We start from the raw sequence: 19,535 nt of genomic DNA, 5'->3' as shown, positions 1-19,535 counted from the left end.
ATCTAAGTGTTATTGTGGCTACATGGCTTCGCAGAGTAGCAACGAGAAGCAATGATCATAAATATTTACCTTCTGCCTTGCATCCTTGGATGTCATCTTCGTCTTTCCTTATAGTACATGCACCGTTATTCTTGTCGTAGCCATGCTCACATTGGCATGTATAATTGCCGGGTGTGTTCTCGCATTTTTCATGTAGCACCTCCTGACATCCGTGGATTCCCTCAGTGCACTCATCGATGTCTGCAGCGTTTAGAGAATATTTCATGGTCAAAGGGTTAGTACGGATCTGAATTTCACCTACCTCCCAACACACACAAACAAACACAGACACGCTAACACGCACACTACATACATACATACATACATACATACATACATACATACATACATACACACGCACACATATACATATACATACATACATACATACATACATACATACATACATACATACATACATACATACATACATACATACACACACACGCAAACACCCACACATACATACTTACTTACATACATACATACATACATACATACATACATACATACATACATACATACATACATACATACATACATACATACATACATACATACATACATACATACATACATACATACATACATACATACATACATACATACATACATACATACATACATACATACCATACCATACATACATACATACATACATACATACATACATACATACATACATACATACATACATACATACATACATACATACATACATACATACATACAAACATACATACATACATACATACATACATACATACATACATACATACATACATACATACATACATACATACATACATACATACATACATACATACATACATACATACTCGTTTACAGCAAATTATGATGGGCTCATACCTTTACATTGTTGTGAATCATTATTGATTCTCCAATTTCCGTCATCGCATGTTGTTGTTGGTTGTGAGTCCTGACTCATACGATATCCGTCACTACATCGTATTTCCCTTTCAGTTCCGGCCGCGAAGAAATACTCAACACCAGCTGTTTGCGAAATCAACTGACATTTCGGCCGTACTGGGATGCAAATATGTTTTTGACATAAGTTGTCTTGAACTTACAAATAATTATATATTATATCATACGAGTATATTGGTGGCGCAAATACGGTGATCTGATTGGTCGAGGTGCGGAAAGAACCGTGTATATTGGCAGTATACCACGGCTGGCAACGCGCTTGTGCTCTCAGCTTGAGGAAAACTCCGTTTTTGACGTTTCAAGCTAGAAATTTCAATATACTATTATGATAAATAGCAATAATAACACCCAGCGACGACACACCACTCGATTTTGACCATTTCACTTATTATGCAGTCGCTATCCTTCGTGCATATATGTCGTGAACTGGTCAAAATCTTGTGGTTTACTCATCGCTGGGTGTGCTTAATAGCTTAAATAATAATATATATATATATATATATATATATATATATTATATATATATATATATATATATATATATATATAATATCGTGTGTGTGTGTGTGTGTGTTCGTCAGGGGTGTCGATGTATACAGATTTCTCATGGAAAATTACACGTGCTCGATGCTAAGCAGAGCGGTGTAAGTAAATAATGCAAATTACTTCAAGTACAGAGTAATGATATATGTAACTTAAGTTTCATGCATCCTGCAATCCTCAGACAGAAGATAGGTGCATACATACATACAAACATCCACCCCATCCATCCATCCATCCATCCATATCCATCCATCCATCCATCCATCCATCCATCCATCCATCATACATACATACATACATACATACATACATACATACATACATACATACATACATACATACATACATACATACATACATACATACATACATATTCGTACAGCAATCTTTGATGGGCTCATACCTGTGCATTTGTGTGAATCATTAGTGATTGTCCAATTTCCGTCGACGCAAATTGTTGGTTTAGACTCCTGAATCGTATGATATCCGTCACTACATCGTATTCTCCTTTCAGTTCCGTGAGCGAAGAAATACTCAACACCGGCTGTTTGCGAAACCAACGGACATCCTGGGGTGCAAATGTTATTATGACATAAGTTGTATGAAGCGTTCATATATAAAAAAGCAAGCATAAACAAGTACTTTGTGTCGCTCTTGAAATCGCGTTTTATATTTACGATATGTCTACAGTCATGTTCGTTATTCTGCTTTATACTGATCGTACCGATCAGAAAATTATTCACACAAGCACTTACTGCGAAATGTCTTCCCCTAAGTTTGGCGGATTATTTCATGTTGACAATGCACGTGTGGTTGTACCGTTTCTCTGCTTACACCAATTTTTACTTATAATCATTTGGAACTGTCACGTCTAATCTTCGTAGCTCTACATGCAACGAACTCAATGCGGAGACTGTTACTATATATGTATGACTAGAGTGACGGCTTTGGAAACTGTCATTTGAAAACAAAAAACAACTGGTGAGCAAAACCTACGATTAAATATTTCTGAATTTCATTTATATGGCCACGGAAAATCAGAAATGTAATATGGGTAAAATTGCCCCTATTTATATTGAACGGTGAAGAACAGCGATTTGATCATAAACGTCAATCATACGATACGTAGACGCCATAGTTACATACGAAACACATTCAGGCAACGGTAGACAGCAAACTATACTTCCCTATACTTAACGCTACAAATGCGTCTTTGCTTTGCATTTCAGATACAGTGTATGCCCATTGGTGAATTTTCTAATGATTGCAACAAATATTATCACATTGTGACTAGTAACAAACAAATGCCCCACTCTACATATACCGTAAAAACATTAGGTCAGAGATCTATCATCTCGTCGCAGAAGGAATGCCCTCTTCAGGTATATAGAATCTTGGTGATGGTCGTCACTATCTTGTGTATTCATAAAGGCCAATAATAACTTACACAAAGGTGAGGGGAACTACATGTTTTGGCATAACTTCAATCTCCATTCTGTACATGGTTACAGTATCCGAGAAAGGTAGCTTCCTACCAAGATGTGATACATCATGGTCAAAGATGAATTACCTGGATTAAATACCGGGCTGAAAATCGATCTCGTTGTTTTGAGCTGCCGCTTACGTTGGCACAAATAATACATAATATTTAATGTAATACCTCCTTATGACCATGTGCTTTACTAGTACTCCCTTACATCTCCATTACGGTCGGCTTTTTATTTTTTACATTCGGGAAAGCCAAACTTTAATCGAAACTGGTGACATTTAGAGTCTGCATGGATACGTATTTGTTCAGTATTGCGTCATGTACAACATCATGGATTGAATTAACTTTGGAGTGTAATGCAGTTTGAGGTATGTATATTACACGATTTTCTATCCCTCCCACGCCCACTTTTTTTTAGTTCTCCTCAAAGTTCACCAGCTTTTTCAAAGACTTTTCATTGAATTGCTGTATGATATTTATTTTATCATTTTTGGTGGCATTAATTTCCATCTTGTGCTACAGGATAACACACGAAACAATATACGTGTGAAATGCCATGTCATTAAAGATTATTAGACTATATATTAAAAAGTGTGTACACATTCCATTCTGAACGAAATGCAAAGCCTTCACTGGAGATAAAAACATTATCTCGAGCACACGGGAATAAAAACACTACATCCCATACGTCCATCCCTCAAATTCACATGAACCATCCCTAACGCTAACATTCTTTGCATCTGGACTGAGTTACAATATAAAAATACAAACCTTCTCTGCATTTGGTAAAGTTTTCTGGACAGTGGTCTGATATGTTGCAGTTACCGTCAGGAATGGAACCGTCAATCGTCGATGCAATAATATGTAAGAATATGGAAAACAACAAGACAAAGGACAACGGTGTGAATATTGTAAGCATTATTAAGCAGTCTCGTAACAGGCCTCGACAATTGTACAGAAGCCTTGACTTAATTTATGCTTTACCAACATCTAAATGAATGATCTATAATAAGTCAATATGGACGGTTGCTACCATCGCGAATGTGTTTATTTTTTCTTTCACTATTGGTGAATAAAGAAAACCTTTTTTCAAAGTTATATGCCATCGGAAACCACGGCAACGTGTCTCATTATGCGTGTTTCTGAATTAATTTATCGGCTGTCGCAAAGGTGTAAGAGGGAATTCAAAGAAAAAAAGACAAACCTTGAGAGGATACACCCCGGGACAGATACGATGTAGTAGGACTCTAAAATTTTGCAATGTTGTTTTTCTGTATTTTTTGCATTTTGAAGTCCATACAGTAACTAAAGCTTTTATTTGGCCTAATTTTGTGAAAATCAAAATTTTAATTCTCCTCGTAAGAGATAACACAGAGATGGCACATTGCAGCCGTCTTAAATTTCAAATATCGCCATCAAACCATGTTTTTGTTTAGGTAAACTTTTATCTTTTTGGACGGGGTGCATAAACTTTTACAGAATATAATATAGTCACAAACAGTGTCAGTATAATTCATGGATGTCGTTTGTGTCGTCTCTGAATATTGACCAGTCCGTACACTCGAACGATGCTCGTAGAGAATAGGTCATTCAAATTAATAGACTGATGAAAATTTCCATATGCGATATATATAGTTAATGTGTAAAGTACGATTGTTATCCTCTCAAGTGACCAACAACATTTAGGTTTGGTCCTTTCTTTTTCTGTTAATGAAACGCTAATCATTTCCATATAGTCATAGCAATTTCCTATGTCAGTATAATAGAACAGCTACTAATCGTTAGAAAAAAAGTCACTTTCCACTTGTTTTCGGCCGCTAAATTTCTTATTTTGTGTGTATGAGTGTGTGTGTGTGTGTGAGAGAGAGAGAGAGAGAGAGAGAGAGAGAAGAGAGAGAGAGAGAGAGAGAGGAGGGAGAGAGAGAGGGAGAGAGAGAGAGAGAAGAGAGAGAGAGAGAGAGACCTACACTTTCGTATTTACCAAAGGATAATACTCCTTTATCTTAAACAAATGCTCAAAATATAAAATAAAGGTGTATCACTGAAGTCTTTGAAATAAACTTAGTAGCGCATCTTCATTTGATAACAAGTATGAAAAGAAAATTAATGTTTTTTCACTCTTGAGGAAAATGGAATGGATTTTTCCATATTATTAAGCTCTAACATAATTAAAATACGATGATACATTTTAATATTTAATGAAGACAAATTTAACTGCTTATCTACTTCCCTCGTTACGTTTATAGAGTTTCTCGGAACTGTCCTATTTATAAATTATGGGGCCAGGGCACTTATCTTACGTGTCGGTGATCGGTAGCAGTAACAAGAGGAAGATTAAGAGGAGTAGGGTAGGATATTACATGATTTGTCCGTTTTTGCTTTCAATACAAGGCATAGATGGCAGGACAGTAGATAATCAGACATTCGTGGCAGCATTTAAAAGATATTACACATTTAATACTATGTTAATTGCTGAATTTTGAATTGATTTATTTCAAATTACTGCCCATTTGACCCCATGCAAACAGATTCAATAACGGAGTACAAGCCTAGGATTATCTGAAGGTTGCAACTGATCATTATTGACATCAGGACACATCGGAGTTTCCAAATTCGGAGGTTGCAACAGTTATAGAAAGCAGAATGAAACAAATAACACAAACATACCATTATCACGTAGACAAACGAATTTCCCTTCTGTCGCTTCGCAGTAAAAATTGCAGGATTCAGCCGGCATGACGACTCCTGTGAACTGCTTGATATTATGATAAGACGTCTCGGTGCATTGATGTTCTTCAACGAAATTTTGCTTTCTATGGGGCGACCATGATTCAGCACTAAACGTAAGCCAAGTCTCCTTTTTAGGATACCTATCAAATAGCGACAAACACGTAAGTTTGGCCAATTTTCATTAATCGGTCAATACAAAGCGATATTCTAATGAGGTGAAATTTCAGTGCATGAGTATATAGCTCGTCTTTGTGTTTTTGTTTAAAAATTAAACGGTCGAAGAGGAAACATAGAGCATGTTCGTTCCATGCGGTCATGCTAGCAATTCTCTGTGCACTTCCTTCAATGTTATTGCCTTGCGCGATTATGCCTTCCTTTGCCATTGCATTTTACCATAGAGGTATTCTTACCTCCACTATGATACCACCACGAAACGCGACGAGGCAATTATAAAAGTGCACTTCTGTCATAACACTGCGCGTTTGCATTGTGTTCGAAATCGATTGTTTATGTTCGGAAGAGTCAACTGCCTGCAACTTCGACACTTATGATGTTATTCTATACTCTATATCATTTTAATGGCCGATGTTTGGCGGAAACATTACATATTTCATTGTATCTGTAACATTACATACCGACAAAATCTCCGCATCTGGCGCACATCTTCAAAACTTGGAAGAGTTCCGTCTGTTTGATTACATTTATGTTCAGCCACCTCTTTTTCCACCTTTCTTTCATCCAGTGGGCAGCAGTATGTCTTGCCGTTTGCTAGTGGAGAAGATGCAAAACACATCAGCTAATCAGTTGGTCAGAAATAAGTAAATGCATAGTTTAAAATCTGAATAATTCTGCAGCTCCTAGTCGATGAACTCGGCATGAAGTTGTCGCGTACGAACGGTTTTGACTGTATGTTGCTGTTGCAAATTAATTTCGCTATGGAACTGAATACGCCTGTATATATGTGCACGGGCGATAAACCGTTCTATTGCCGCACGAGCCTGTAAACCAAAGCGGTAAGTAAGGAAGTCAAAGGTGGGGCAATTATATTTGAACCCGCCTTAGGTGTTTGGGGTTTTTTGTCCAGCACAGCAAGTAAGTTTATGTCGAGACTGAGAACTTTTCACGGAATAAAACTTGCATCAGATGACCGTCATTACTTCCAGCTGACAATTTTTATGGATGGAAAATTAAAATAATTTACTTCACATTTAGTCGTAATCCTGCTAAATATAATATCAGGTGCTGAGGGAGGGTACAAGATAGAAGTGCATTAATAAAGATATACAGATCCGTAAGATAACAAAACTTAAACTTACCAAAAACATGCACCTGAAAGGTGATTAAAACAAAAAGGAAACATCCTAGAAATATCCACAAGACTTTGCTATGCATCCTTGTACTTTTGACGACAGCGCGGTTATTGAGAAATGACTGTAAAAGTAATAATTAAATTCATAACATATGGTCTTTAGATGAAAAGTTGCTATAGCGACGAATTTTATTTGCATCGCTTGTACATAATGGCTCACCAATCAATTGGGCAGTCACGCTTATTACGTTCGATGACGTCCCTTTGGATGAACAAACTGCTTGAACTCAAGAGTTCAATACGGTTGTTACAATGGTAAGTCATTCCTCCAAGACTTTCGGATAATCTCACATTATACTTAGTCTTGATACACACAACAGACCATTCAATATCATCGATTAAAACATCAGGAGCGCAATAAAAGTCTATTGTATTTGGATACAAGCAGGCACATATCATCCACTAAAGCAGCTTTGTGGATGTCGCCGCCAAGTAGACTGCACTTGGCGGCGATATCCGAGAAGCCACTTTAATGTATTTACGAGCCTGTTTTGGAAATAACTGTATTAGCTAATTGCAATGCATAATCCAAGCGACCGCTTCAGCGCTGTTGCAAAAACAGCATAATATCACATCCATTAAGGACAAAACTTCAAACTAGTTACTTTAAATATCATTCATTTGACTAATGAAGTAGACACTTAATTTTAATACGGGAAATGTTACTGACACTCTAATAAGGAAAATGTTACTGACACTCAAAACCGGCTAAAGTAAGCAATTGTGTTGGTTGTATCATCGAAATTACTTAATTCGGGCAAAGTATTTCAAAGGACACGGCGAGAGTTAAGATAAAAGACATTGTCACAACAAGGTCGAGAGCACAGGCTGCGGTTGATGTCCGCTTACCATCATGCAATTATAAGTATGTACGTCGCTACGCAATAATAGTGGACAAGTCCTAGCTGTGATAGGAGTTTAAACTAAACGTGCATTTTCTAAGCAAACTGAAGTAGGCTAGTTTTGGAAGCAAGCAAACATATTATTCGTGATATGCCAGTATGTCAATATTGACTTTAACGTCTGACTGTGTTTCATAGGTGGATAACTGTTTTAAAAAGTGATATGACAATTTAGCCTGAGTGTTGTAGCGCTTCTCAAAACTGAGCAGCTCCAGTGCTGCTAACTTTTGGTGTTTTTTCCATTATTTTTATTTTACAAATCAATTGCAACTTCTTATTCTACTCTCCAAACAATGTTGAAACACCCACTATTTAGCCTGTCAACTTAGCGTCTATATGTGTAAAATGTAAGTCCAGACCAGAAGTCAGTTTTCAACAATAACAATGCAGTTTACAACCATAGGGGCTGAGTTGACAAGCTGAATGCTGTGTATATCAACATTCTTTAGGGAGAAAAACAAGGAATTATGGTTCATATTCAAAATAAAAATGGTGAAATTATCATCAAAAGTTAGCATCACTTGGGCTTTAAGACAGAATGCTCCTCGGGACAGATATTTTGACTCTGAATCTTTTTCAATTCTTTTCTGATCTATCACTTGTGGGGGTTCACTTTGAAGCCCTTGGAGTAAGAAAAACTTTTACCGTCTTCTTGTTTCGACAATATTTTTTTTATTTTTCTTCATAGAGTTAACACAGGGATGGTGGCCTTTTTGAATTTCAAAAAAAAAAATTCAAATCCTGAGTGATTTGTTTTTCTGAGACCAAAATTTGCACGGTGACCCCTAATTTTTATTCTTGATTTTGAAAGAGAATGGTTGATAGAGTCTTTGAGGAAAGTTTGAGCAAAAGTTTATTAAGTCTTTCACTTTCGAGGCGCATACTACCTGAAATTATACATATCATCTCCGTCAACAAAAACATACTTACTTGTCTGAGAACGATCAATTTACACAGGTTGCGTAGTCCACACGAACAAGGAAACCGTGTGATAACTTTGTCGAAATGACTGGGGTCAACAGCATGTTGGTTAACAATGAGCAACGGCCTATATGCCTGAGTTGATCAGTACATCTTCCTTGTTGACATATCTAAGAGAATGAAAATTAAAACTAGCCCATTTTATGGTGCAGACATTTGCAAATATTTTAGACAAACAAAATTTTATTTTTATCACACTAAATTCGTCGTTCCTTGAACAAATTAGGTTGTAAATGTTATCAGCATATTTCAATAACTTATTGCAAGTGCTACGGAAATGTCAAGGTGAACAATCTACATTTCTGTTCAATTATAGAAGTTAAGATTCTATATATTGGATTATGTGTTCATGATTTGGAATACTGTGAGTAAGGCTGCGTTCACAAAAAAAACAGCTGGGGGCTGGAGGAATTCAGGGGGATTAGAAAATTTGGGGCGAAGAAGAGGGGGAATTGAAAGTTTTGTCCTGCCTCTAGGTGGTGCACGTGAAACTTTTTTGGTTCCCTTCCTTTACGATTCCAGGGTTTGGTGGGTACTTCAATGAACATTTAATAACGTTTAATATCATCCATTTGTTCTAATTTTAATAATCAAACAAGATCTAGAACCATTTTGTCGCATTTCATTACTTTTGTCTTGAAAAAATTAATTTTTTCAATTTTAGTAAAATAAACAAACAACTAGGCCTATTATTTGGGAAAAGGGTGCACCTGTTGATTATTTTTTCAATATTTCTATGCAGAGTATCAGATACAGTTTCTTACTATCTCCGTACAGCATGCCGAAGCCATGGAGGAAGGAAAAGACTTCCCAACTCAATGCTGAAACACACAATATTCAGTTTGTCAACACAGTTGGCCTCCAGGGCCGGTCCCAGTTGGCCTCAGGTACCGGTCCCAGTTAACCTCCAGGACCGGTCCCAGTTCACTTATTTTGCATTGTCACAAGCATGGGCGGAAAACACGAGTTCAGTACATATCATAGATAGAGAAGGTATATGCGTTCCCCTGCGATCATAATGGTCCCAGTTACGTTGAAGTAGGCTTCTGCATCAGACCAGTTCTGAAAGAGACCTACAGGTCTTGTGAGCAAACTGGCGCCGGTTCTGAAGGCCATCTGGGATCGGCCCTGGAAGTGAACTGGGACCGGTTTGGAGGCCAGTTTAAAACGGCCCGGAAGGACCTAGGACCGATCCTTGAGGGAAACTGGGACCTTTCCTGGACGCAAAGTGGGACCGGTCCTGGAGGCCAACTAGGACCGGTCCGGGAGTGCATTTTGCGCTAACTGAGAATTGGGGTTTGAGCTACCCTTATACACACCTGGCCAAACACGACGAAAAACTGCATCGGACCAGTTCTGAAAGCGAAATACTGATCTTGGGAGCAAACCGGTATCGGTTCTGGAGGCCAACTAGGACCGGTCCTGGAAGTGAATTGGAATGGGTCCGGAGGCGGTCCTGAAAGCGACCTAGGAACGGTCTTGGGGCGAACTGGGACCTGTCCTGGAAGCGAACTGGGACCGGTTCTGGAGTGTATTTTGAGTTAACTGGGAGTTTGGGTTTGAGCTACCCTTACATACCTGGCTAAACACGAAGTGAAACTTTAATAAGATTAAATGGACGGGTATCCGCTTAGTTATGCTCATTGTTTGAAGGTTCGGCATTAAAAAACATATACTAGTATAACGTTTTAGGACAAAGTACAGTTAACAAAAGTAGGTCTGTTGTATAATGGCCATAGACTTTATTCGAATGGCGGGAGTTGCTATCCTGCCAATGGTCACCTTTTCTCCGCAAATAGACTCAACAGTTCAGTCTATTACAGTAACATATAAAACAGAAAGTAAGAAACTGTGTAACTTCTGTGTTAAATCACATGTAAGACGGTCTACGTTTCTAATTTCAACAGTAATCCACCGCGATCATGGAGACTTCTCTGTCTCGACCGAGCTATTTTTGTTTCCTCAATATTTCATGTAGAGTATCGGTGTTTATCCGGATGAGAACTAAGAGGATATTATACTCGCCGTTGTTGAGGTTAATGAATCAAGTATCATTCTTCTGTTGGGGTATCATCGCAAACTTTGAAATTAAATCATTAGCTATCATTAGTCACTTCGTGATTCTTGATCGATGAGCCAAAGCGTGAATTTTGTGCATTATTTTCTAAGGGTGCTAGTGCTTCCGTAAAATCTTGCTTCTGTTGTGAGATGCTCATTCGTAAAAATCAGAATCGAAATCTGCATACTCCATGATATGTGCAAACAGTATGGCGTTAAAAAGATTTTACCACTATATTTAATTTCGTCGACAAAACACCATCGCCTGTCTCATAAATGACGTGATATGTTAACCAAATAACTTGCTACTTACTTTTTGAGTCTTTTGTTTTTTCATAGCTTTCTGTTCATAAAACCCTGGAAAAGATATTTGGGCTGTTAAAATTGTTCAGTACTTGTGGAGTCTATCGCACATGGGTCTCATTTTGAAGCCCTTTAATTAAGAAAACTTTTGACCGTGTCTTACGTTTCCGACAACAGAAATGTTATTTTCCCCATAGACTTATACAGTCATGGCGGGCATTTTGAACTTCAAAAATAGTAATTTGTTTCTCTATTACTTAACTTTGCAGATGATCCCCGATATTTATTCTGATTTGGTAAGGTAATTGTTGAAAGTTTCATTGATGGAAGTGCGAGCAAAACTTTAAGTATTTCACTATTGAGGCACATACTATCTTAAGTATGTGGACTCATATGAATTATTCAGGATATCCTGTCAACTAGTTCGATCCAAATATTCTCCTCAATGCTAAACTTAACAATGCAGTGTTTACGTAGCCTATTTTCCAAATCACGACCTGCGACTAAAGCCCCTGTTTTGGAAGAAGATTGGTCCACAGCGTATATTACATCCTAACGTAAAACCAGCGCAAATATATTCAACACAAAATACGCTTATGTTGTGTGCACGCTAGGCGTCTCTCGTTCGCATACGTCCTCAGTGTTCCAGTAACAGTTTAGCTAAGACCAACAGCAGAAACTTTCGACATGGCAATTTCAAAATGGAATGAAAGTCGGATCGGAGGATTTGTCAAACGTTACTTTTGAGACACTGTGAAGTTCGCACATTTGGTTTTTAAGAGTTCTATAAGGCCATTACAGTGAATCAATGATGCGATGATCATGAACCAGTACATTACCCAAGGATGAATTAAACTGCATCGCTTGCACTTTATTCCCCCAGCAAGTCTGTCTTGACAGTTTCTTTGAATGGTGAAATATCTAAAGTGATGACAGGGACATAGTTTCAACATCGTCGACGTCCTGTCATACCAAGCCAAAGTTTTGATGAGCAAAAACTTTCGATAATTAGTCAGTGTGTTACAACGTTATAATTTAGTTGTGGCGTTAACATTAGAGATTTTGTAGAGCACAGTATCAAAGGGTGAATGAAGCGGCATAAGCTGCATATAATATTTATGCAGTAAAATGAAGATTTGTTTTCGGTCGAAGCGCCCTCTTGCATTCGTTACAAAACGGTTTTATTGTTGAAATTTACTGACGCTCCATCTCCACTTCACCAAATAGGAATTTGGCTTGCACAAAAATGTGCATTGTTTCTTCTCTCCTCAATGTTCGCAACGGATCGTTTAATATTTAATAATTTCAACAATTTATTTTTGTTTATAGTTTGACGAGACGAACAACTTAGTGATTTTCATACTATGACGAAATAGAAACGGCAGTTGGTGTCCGTCTCCGTTAAAATACTTGGCCTATTGCCGATGAGGGCGTACGTTCATAACTTTCTTGTACCAGGTACAATGCAGTTTGTCATTCAAATGCCCCGTGTTCAACTTCGTCAACACAGACTTCATGTTTTTAGAATGTCCGATGTTAATTTTTACAAAGTAATTTAAGTCTAGTACAGACTTCATTGTTGACAATTTCTTGGCATACTGTACACAGTGCGTCGTGTTGACAAGGCTATTCATTTGTGTTAGAAAGATACAAGAAGAAGATACAATGTTCTTGATTTCTAGAACAAAAATAATAAATATATTATCTAAATATACAGATATTGTCCCTTTAGTAGAAAGTCTTAGGGCCTAATCGAGCCATGTGCAAAAACGTCAAGCAGTTAAATGCAGTTGTATACGTAATGTACTTAATACAAGTATGAAAGCAAGTGAAACGTTTAGGTAACAGTCGCTTCTCAACTGAAGTTTCTTATCTTATTCTCAAACTTACTAACGGTCAATTAAGAACGTCGTAAGTATTGCCATTACTATCAAACGAGTATCCCAACACTTTGAAGCATTCAGTGCAATTCAGGAGATAGAGTGAAGATTTGTCTGGTTGTGATGTATGTAGAATTCCCCTCGGGGACAGATATTCGGCCTCAGTCTCAATCTGTCTTCATACTTTTCTGTTCTACCACTTATGACACTCATTTTAAGCCCTTGTTGTAGGAAAAAACTGACTTTCTTAGCTTTTTCAAAAATCGAAATTTTATTTTGCCCATAGAGTTAACACACAGATGGCAGCCATTCTAATGTAAAACACCGGTAAATATCAGTTAATTTGTTTCACTAGCACCAGACTTTGAAACCAAACTTTTTTATTCTTTACGTAGGTTTATCTTAACCTTCTTTGCGCGCACGAGCAAAAAATACAGCAAAACCAAACAACAATAACAAATACAAAAGCCCACACCGACGGCATTGCCACAAGCGGTTAATGGCTTAAACTATGTGGTGAAAATACTACTTAAAACTTTACATCGAGTGACTACAAATGCAGGTAAATAAAAACAATAAGGCGCTCTTGTAGCGATCGGTATTAAAGTTTTATTAAACTCCTAAAATTTATTGATTTAGATAGATCTGATAGAGCTTCAATAAAGATAATTCCATTTTCTCGCCTGATTCAAATGGTTTTCCTGCACTAAAATTCCTGCACAGTTTATTGTGGCACTCGAACTTGTGCTATATCCACTGCACGAACTTATTTAAGCTAATCGATGTGCACTAAAACTTCCACATGTTTTTCCTCCTACCTATCAATTTCAGGTTCTCCGGATCTGTATTTGCTCGTGGTCAACATAATACCGCCCTATATATGAGCCTATATACGAGCCTATAATACGAGCCTATGTGAAAAGAATGGAAATATTTGTTAGGGAATATATAATTGTGCGTACATGATCGCAAAATATTAGGATAATACCTATGTTAAATACGGACAAGCTGACCTCACAGACTGTCTCTCAGGTTCAGTGCTGTTGAGTGCCCTCAACGGTCGCCTTGAAGAAAGGTTCGCTTCACGTCGGTTCCCTGTCTGCACTGCCGATAACTTTAAAAACATGATAAGCCCTTCCGAAACTCGATACCTAAGAGATACCACTATTGCATATTATATACGGGTCGGTACAATAAGTGCTCCGGGGCAACTGAAACAATCTCGACCACTGGTATTTCTAAAAAATAGTGCGAGTTGATTGAAAAAAATATATTTTATTCAAACCATCTCATCTATCGTTATAATATTTTAATTAATATCATATTCAGGCTCTTCTGCCGCCCGCCGTGGGAAAATGAACGTAGAAGACAATATATCTTGATATGCCGTCTAGTGATAGTAGTATTAGCCAACAGAGATAAAAGTTTGATATCAAGAAATTGGTGACTGCATTAGCAATTCCATTACTTTGAAATTCGAAGATAAAAAATCCATATCAAATCTATCTAATCTTGCTTATTTTTCGACGTTAATAACGGCAAACAATAACAACCTTTATAAATATATCTCTTTGTTCACTTTTCTGGAAAACCAAGAACTGCACGTCCCTGGTGTAAAATAATACGCTCTATGTAGCATATTTTGGCCGCAGAGTATTTTTTGATAAAGAAAAACATGCACGAATTCTATTCCTGACTATTTCTCATAGAAACGTTTTCCTTGAATCCGTTTTGCTCGTCTATCGTTTACTCAACTTTGATTTCGATCAAATTACAGACTTTTATAACAGTTACAAACTGCCGCGATCCGAACAACAGTCTGGTTAAATCATATATTAACTACTTGAGGGCGCTGGTTAAACCGACTTCAAAGTGTGTACATGTTTTGATGGATAATTCTAGTTTATCTTTTCGAACAACTGAAGACCAATCATAGGATAATATACCTATTTCCCATCATTCATATTCCAATGAAAGAATAAGGAGTAGAGTTCCTTGCTCAAAGGTATAACATTGTGCTCTAGTGTCAAATAAACAATCCTCTGATCACAAGACCTGTACTCTACCGACTGCACATCCTGCTACAAAACGCATGGGACTGGTTGTCATTTTGAATCTACAAGAGGAAATTTCTATTATTTCATGCCGGAAAATGCCGAGAGAGTTTGACCGGTTAAGAAGGGCTTGACTACGCAGTTTCTGCGTAGTGAAGCTTCATTACGTATTCATGGTGACCCCTGGCCAGCTGTCAATAACTTTGGGGGCTTTTGTCTTTTGGCCTGCTTTGCATATGCGTCGTTGGACACGACCTGCCAATCACCCATGTAGTCAATTAAACTATTAGTTGACTGTTTACCGACCCAATTAACACTATCCAGCAGTATCAGTCATATTTTAATCGCGTGGCCCGGGTGGGCACAACGTAGGAACGCGTGTATTTCTATGTGTACGTTTCACTTGTGGTGTTGTTTGTACCATGGAGGTAGGAATGTTTGTACCATCGTGCGTTTGAAGTAAGCTTACTTGTTTCACCTACAGCATTACCTTCAAGGTGACAGGCTAACTATTAATGTTCAGTATCATTGCACCGAGTTCTGCCCACGGTGAAAACCACCTGTTTTGCCACGGTCCCTCTGTGGAGGGACCGTGGTTTTGCCTACTAATTACTGCCCGTCGCTGCCCGTCCTGAATGTAGCCTATCTATAGCTACAGTAATCAGTCAATATATAATACCCCGCGCCTTATAATTTTTATATAAACCACAGTCTCTCTATCCACGAGGGACTGTGTATAAACTTATAAAATCATAGTCCGTGCCGTAAAATTGTTGACTTTCGATGCGATATATATAAGATTGATCGTTGAATCGCACCGGCGCATCCATATTTACTTGCCCCATAAGCTTACTACTCTGTAAAGGGTGGGTAGATGGAATTCCTGGGCCAAAAATGAACACCGGGGCGAAACTTTTTGTGAACCCATGTGAAAACATAAATCATTTATCAGTTTTGATATATACTCCTAAATTGTAAGTTTGATCATGGAGGTACCTCCATGGTTTGATCAAAATCGAGACCACATTCAAGGGCTATGCAGACTGTCCATGTACGCACACACAGTGACAAGAAGGCGGCAAACACCTACTTACCAAGCACATCGAATCGGCGAAAAGAAGCATAAAAAGCTATAGGCTCATCGCCAAAACAAACGCGCCAAGCGCTAACAAAAACCCATACCAAGCGGCCCTTTTCAGGGCCACCAAACACTCCAAAAAGAGAACTACCCAAAAAAAACAAACCATAAAATGACATAGAACACACAAACACTTAAAAGAAATAACAAAAATCGTACACATAAAAATAACGTGACAGAAAAAATGGCCGTGGAAATAAATCAGCTATTTCCAAAGAAAAGCCGACAACAACATGAAATTCAACAACAACCTATCATCGCTCAAACTATGAAACTCCGAAAAATAGTACTAGGCAAAGGCCTTAAAATTAATTCGGACGCCAACAAAACCAAACAGAATAAAACCACCTCAGGATTTCAACAAATAAAGTCGTAAAATGTGACTACGCTACATCGTGAGACACAAACAATCGCAACAACACAAATTCAAAGAAAAGTCAAATTGGGCTCCACAAACAACAAACACCAAAAACTTGAAAGCTATCTGAAGCTGCTAAACTCGCACTTCTAGAGATACCCTTTCAAACAAGGAAACAAAACATGTCGCGTGCTAAAAGAATCGCGATAAACCAGCTTGCAAACAATAGACAAATTTCGGGGAAAAAAACCCTCGACAAGGGTCGGGTTTTCGTCATTGTCAACACAAACGATTACGTACTCGAATGCGAAAGGCAATTACGCAACACTCAGTATTATACACAACAAGCCAGAACAAACAGTAAACAAAGTAAACGAACTATGAATCAAAATGTACGAGAACAAGCACATCAACCAGGATACTTGTGAGTATCTTGATCCAATAAACATAAAATCCGTACCCCCAGTGGTACTTATTGCCTAAAAATTCACAAACCTCCGCAAAAATCTAAAAGACACACCAGACAAAACAAATTTACCGAAGTAAAGAAACATAGAACAAACAAACCGAACCACCAAACGGACTCACAACGTGACCAAAAATTAATATACTTGCCTCGCTAATCGAAAAGCAAGACCACTAAAACGCATTAAAATAAATTTTCACAAACACAAACTAAGGAAAGAATCTACACCGCGACTGATGAGAAACCACAACCGGGTTTCGAAACGCAAGCGTCAAAGGGGCGACTCTATCAACTTTTGTAACAACATAGGTCCGGCTGCGTCTCGCCATAAGCTTTCCCCACACAAAAAAACATTACCGTACACACTAATCCAAACTTCTCTACAAATATCCAAAGCGAAACAAACATTTTTATTAACACACACAATCGGATAAGAATGTAGGAACACATTTTCGAAACGAATCAAACACAAACTCGACACAAAAACATTTAGGATAGTTAGATGGGGAGCCTCTTTCACATTTTTTACATCTCGCTATACTGTCTATGATTCTAAAAATAAAGTCATCTGCCACTTTTTCTGTATACGCGGTTTGGCAAAACTCATCTCTTCAATCGAAAGTCGGGCGATTTCATGGTTCTTTGGGGTACGTCGAGCTTAAGGAATGTGGTTATATTCGCGATGTTTTATTCGAAATTATTTATTTCTTCTAGGGCAAATGCACGTAATTCATGCTGTTGGAAATACTGGCCGCTCATAAACAAGACAATAAACTCGATATCTGTGCATCTTTACTTTTATTGTCAAAGTACCATCGACACCCAAAAAAACCAAATGGTTCAGTCCACGCGTGGGTTCAGTCCAGGTATTTGCAACGACGCCAGTCACCTAGGCGACGGTAATCCGCACCACTTATCACCATCGGGAAGGTACTCCTCCCCCTATACCACTGGCGATCCCACCCTCAAGGCACTGCGTCATTCGACCAAGCATTGTTATTGTAATTTCCTGCATAAAATTAACAGCGAGGTCAACCGGTCAAACTCTCTCGGCATTTTCTATTATTTCTTTGTTTGATCGACGGTCTGTCCAACCGTCCGGAGAAAGCACGAAATGTGCAATATGAGGCCTATATTACTGTCATGTATGCCTATTTTTGAGTACAACGTCTTTTTCTCCTCACGGCGAATTTCACTGTCTCCCTCTCTCTGTCTCTATCTTTGTCATTCTCTCTCTCTGTCTCTCTCTCTCTCTCTCTCTCTCTCTCTCTCTCTCTCTCTCTCTCTCTGTATGTATGCAAGCAGGTACTTCTTCAGTGAGTCTGTTGCAGATCCTGAAGGTTTCCATTAAAATGACGTCACCGAGCTGCCTATTTATCGCAAACATAATAGTGGACCGCTACAAAGGAGCACAAATATGGCAAAAAATTAAATAATCGGCAGCAATCATTAGAGTTCGCTTCCGATGAAACATCTATTTTCATGTTGATCACGCACACAAACAATGATCATGTATTTTTATTTCAAATCATGCTAATTTCATTTTGAAGCTCTCTTTTTTTAATGACGCAGCGTTTTACAATGAACTGAAGCGTAGTAGCGGTTGCCAGGTGCAAAGTGCTACTGTAGGCGTAAAAGAAAACACGCACAAACTTTCTAAAAATGACAGAGTAATTAAATTTGCGTTTCAAAGACAACTAACAATAATAGAACGTCGCTCATATCCGATTAATCGGTTTATGAGTAAATATTCCTTTACACGACTACAATTTTTATCTGTTTGCTCAGCGTCTGTCATTCCTTTAATAGTTGTTTGGCTGTTTACTTTAAGAAATAATTTTATATAGAGATCGTTCAGAAAACATCTCCATGCGATAGCATATTGGAATGAATAGAACTCTTATTTCAGACTTCTGTTGTTTGTTTGTTTGATTATATTTGCTCATCCAGTTTTCTTTTCATCGTATGAGAAACAAGACCGTAAACTAATGGGATGACGGTGTCAAGAATATTTTTGGTAGTCGCTCAAAAACTGCGTTGTTGTCATTTTTACAGAAAAGCTAATGCATGAATAGCGGTCAGTTTTAATTGTCAACCTAAACCACGTCACGTCCGACCTGGCGAGACAGAGATAGGCCGTTGTCATGCGATGAGCCTCCATAATTACAATTCGGTGATGTTGAGCTAAACTGCTTTCTCACTTTATCTACTGACTCACTTTCATCCAATTGCATATAACTCTCAGGCAATTCATCCGTTCGTCATTGCCATATGTAC

Source organism: Ptychodera flava, chromosome 11 (genome assembly GCF_041260155.1).
Source record: "Ptychodera flava strain L36383 chromosome 11, AS_Pfla_20210202, whole genome shotgun sequence".
NCBI lineage: Eukaryota > Metazoa > Hemichordata > Enteropneusta > Ptychoderidae > Ptychodera > Ptychodera flava.
The sequence above is the reverse complement of the archived record's forward strand: the minus strand, read 5'-3'. Positions refer to the sequence as shown.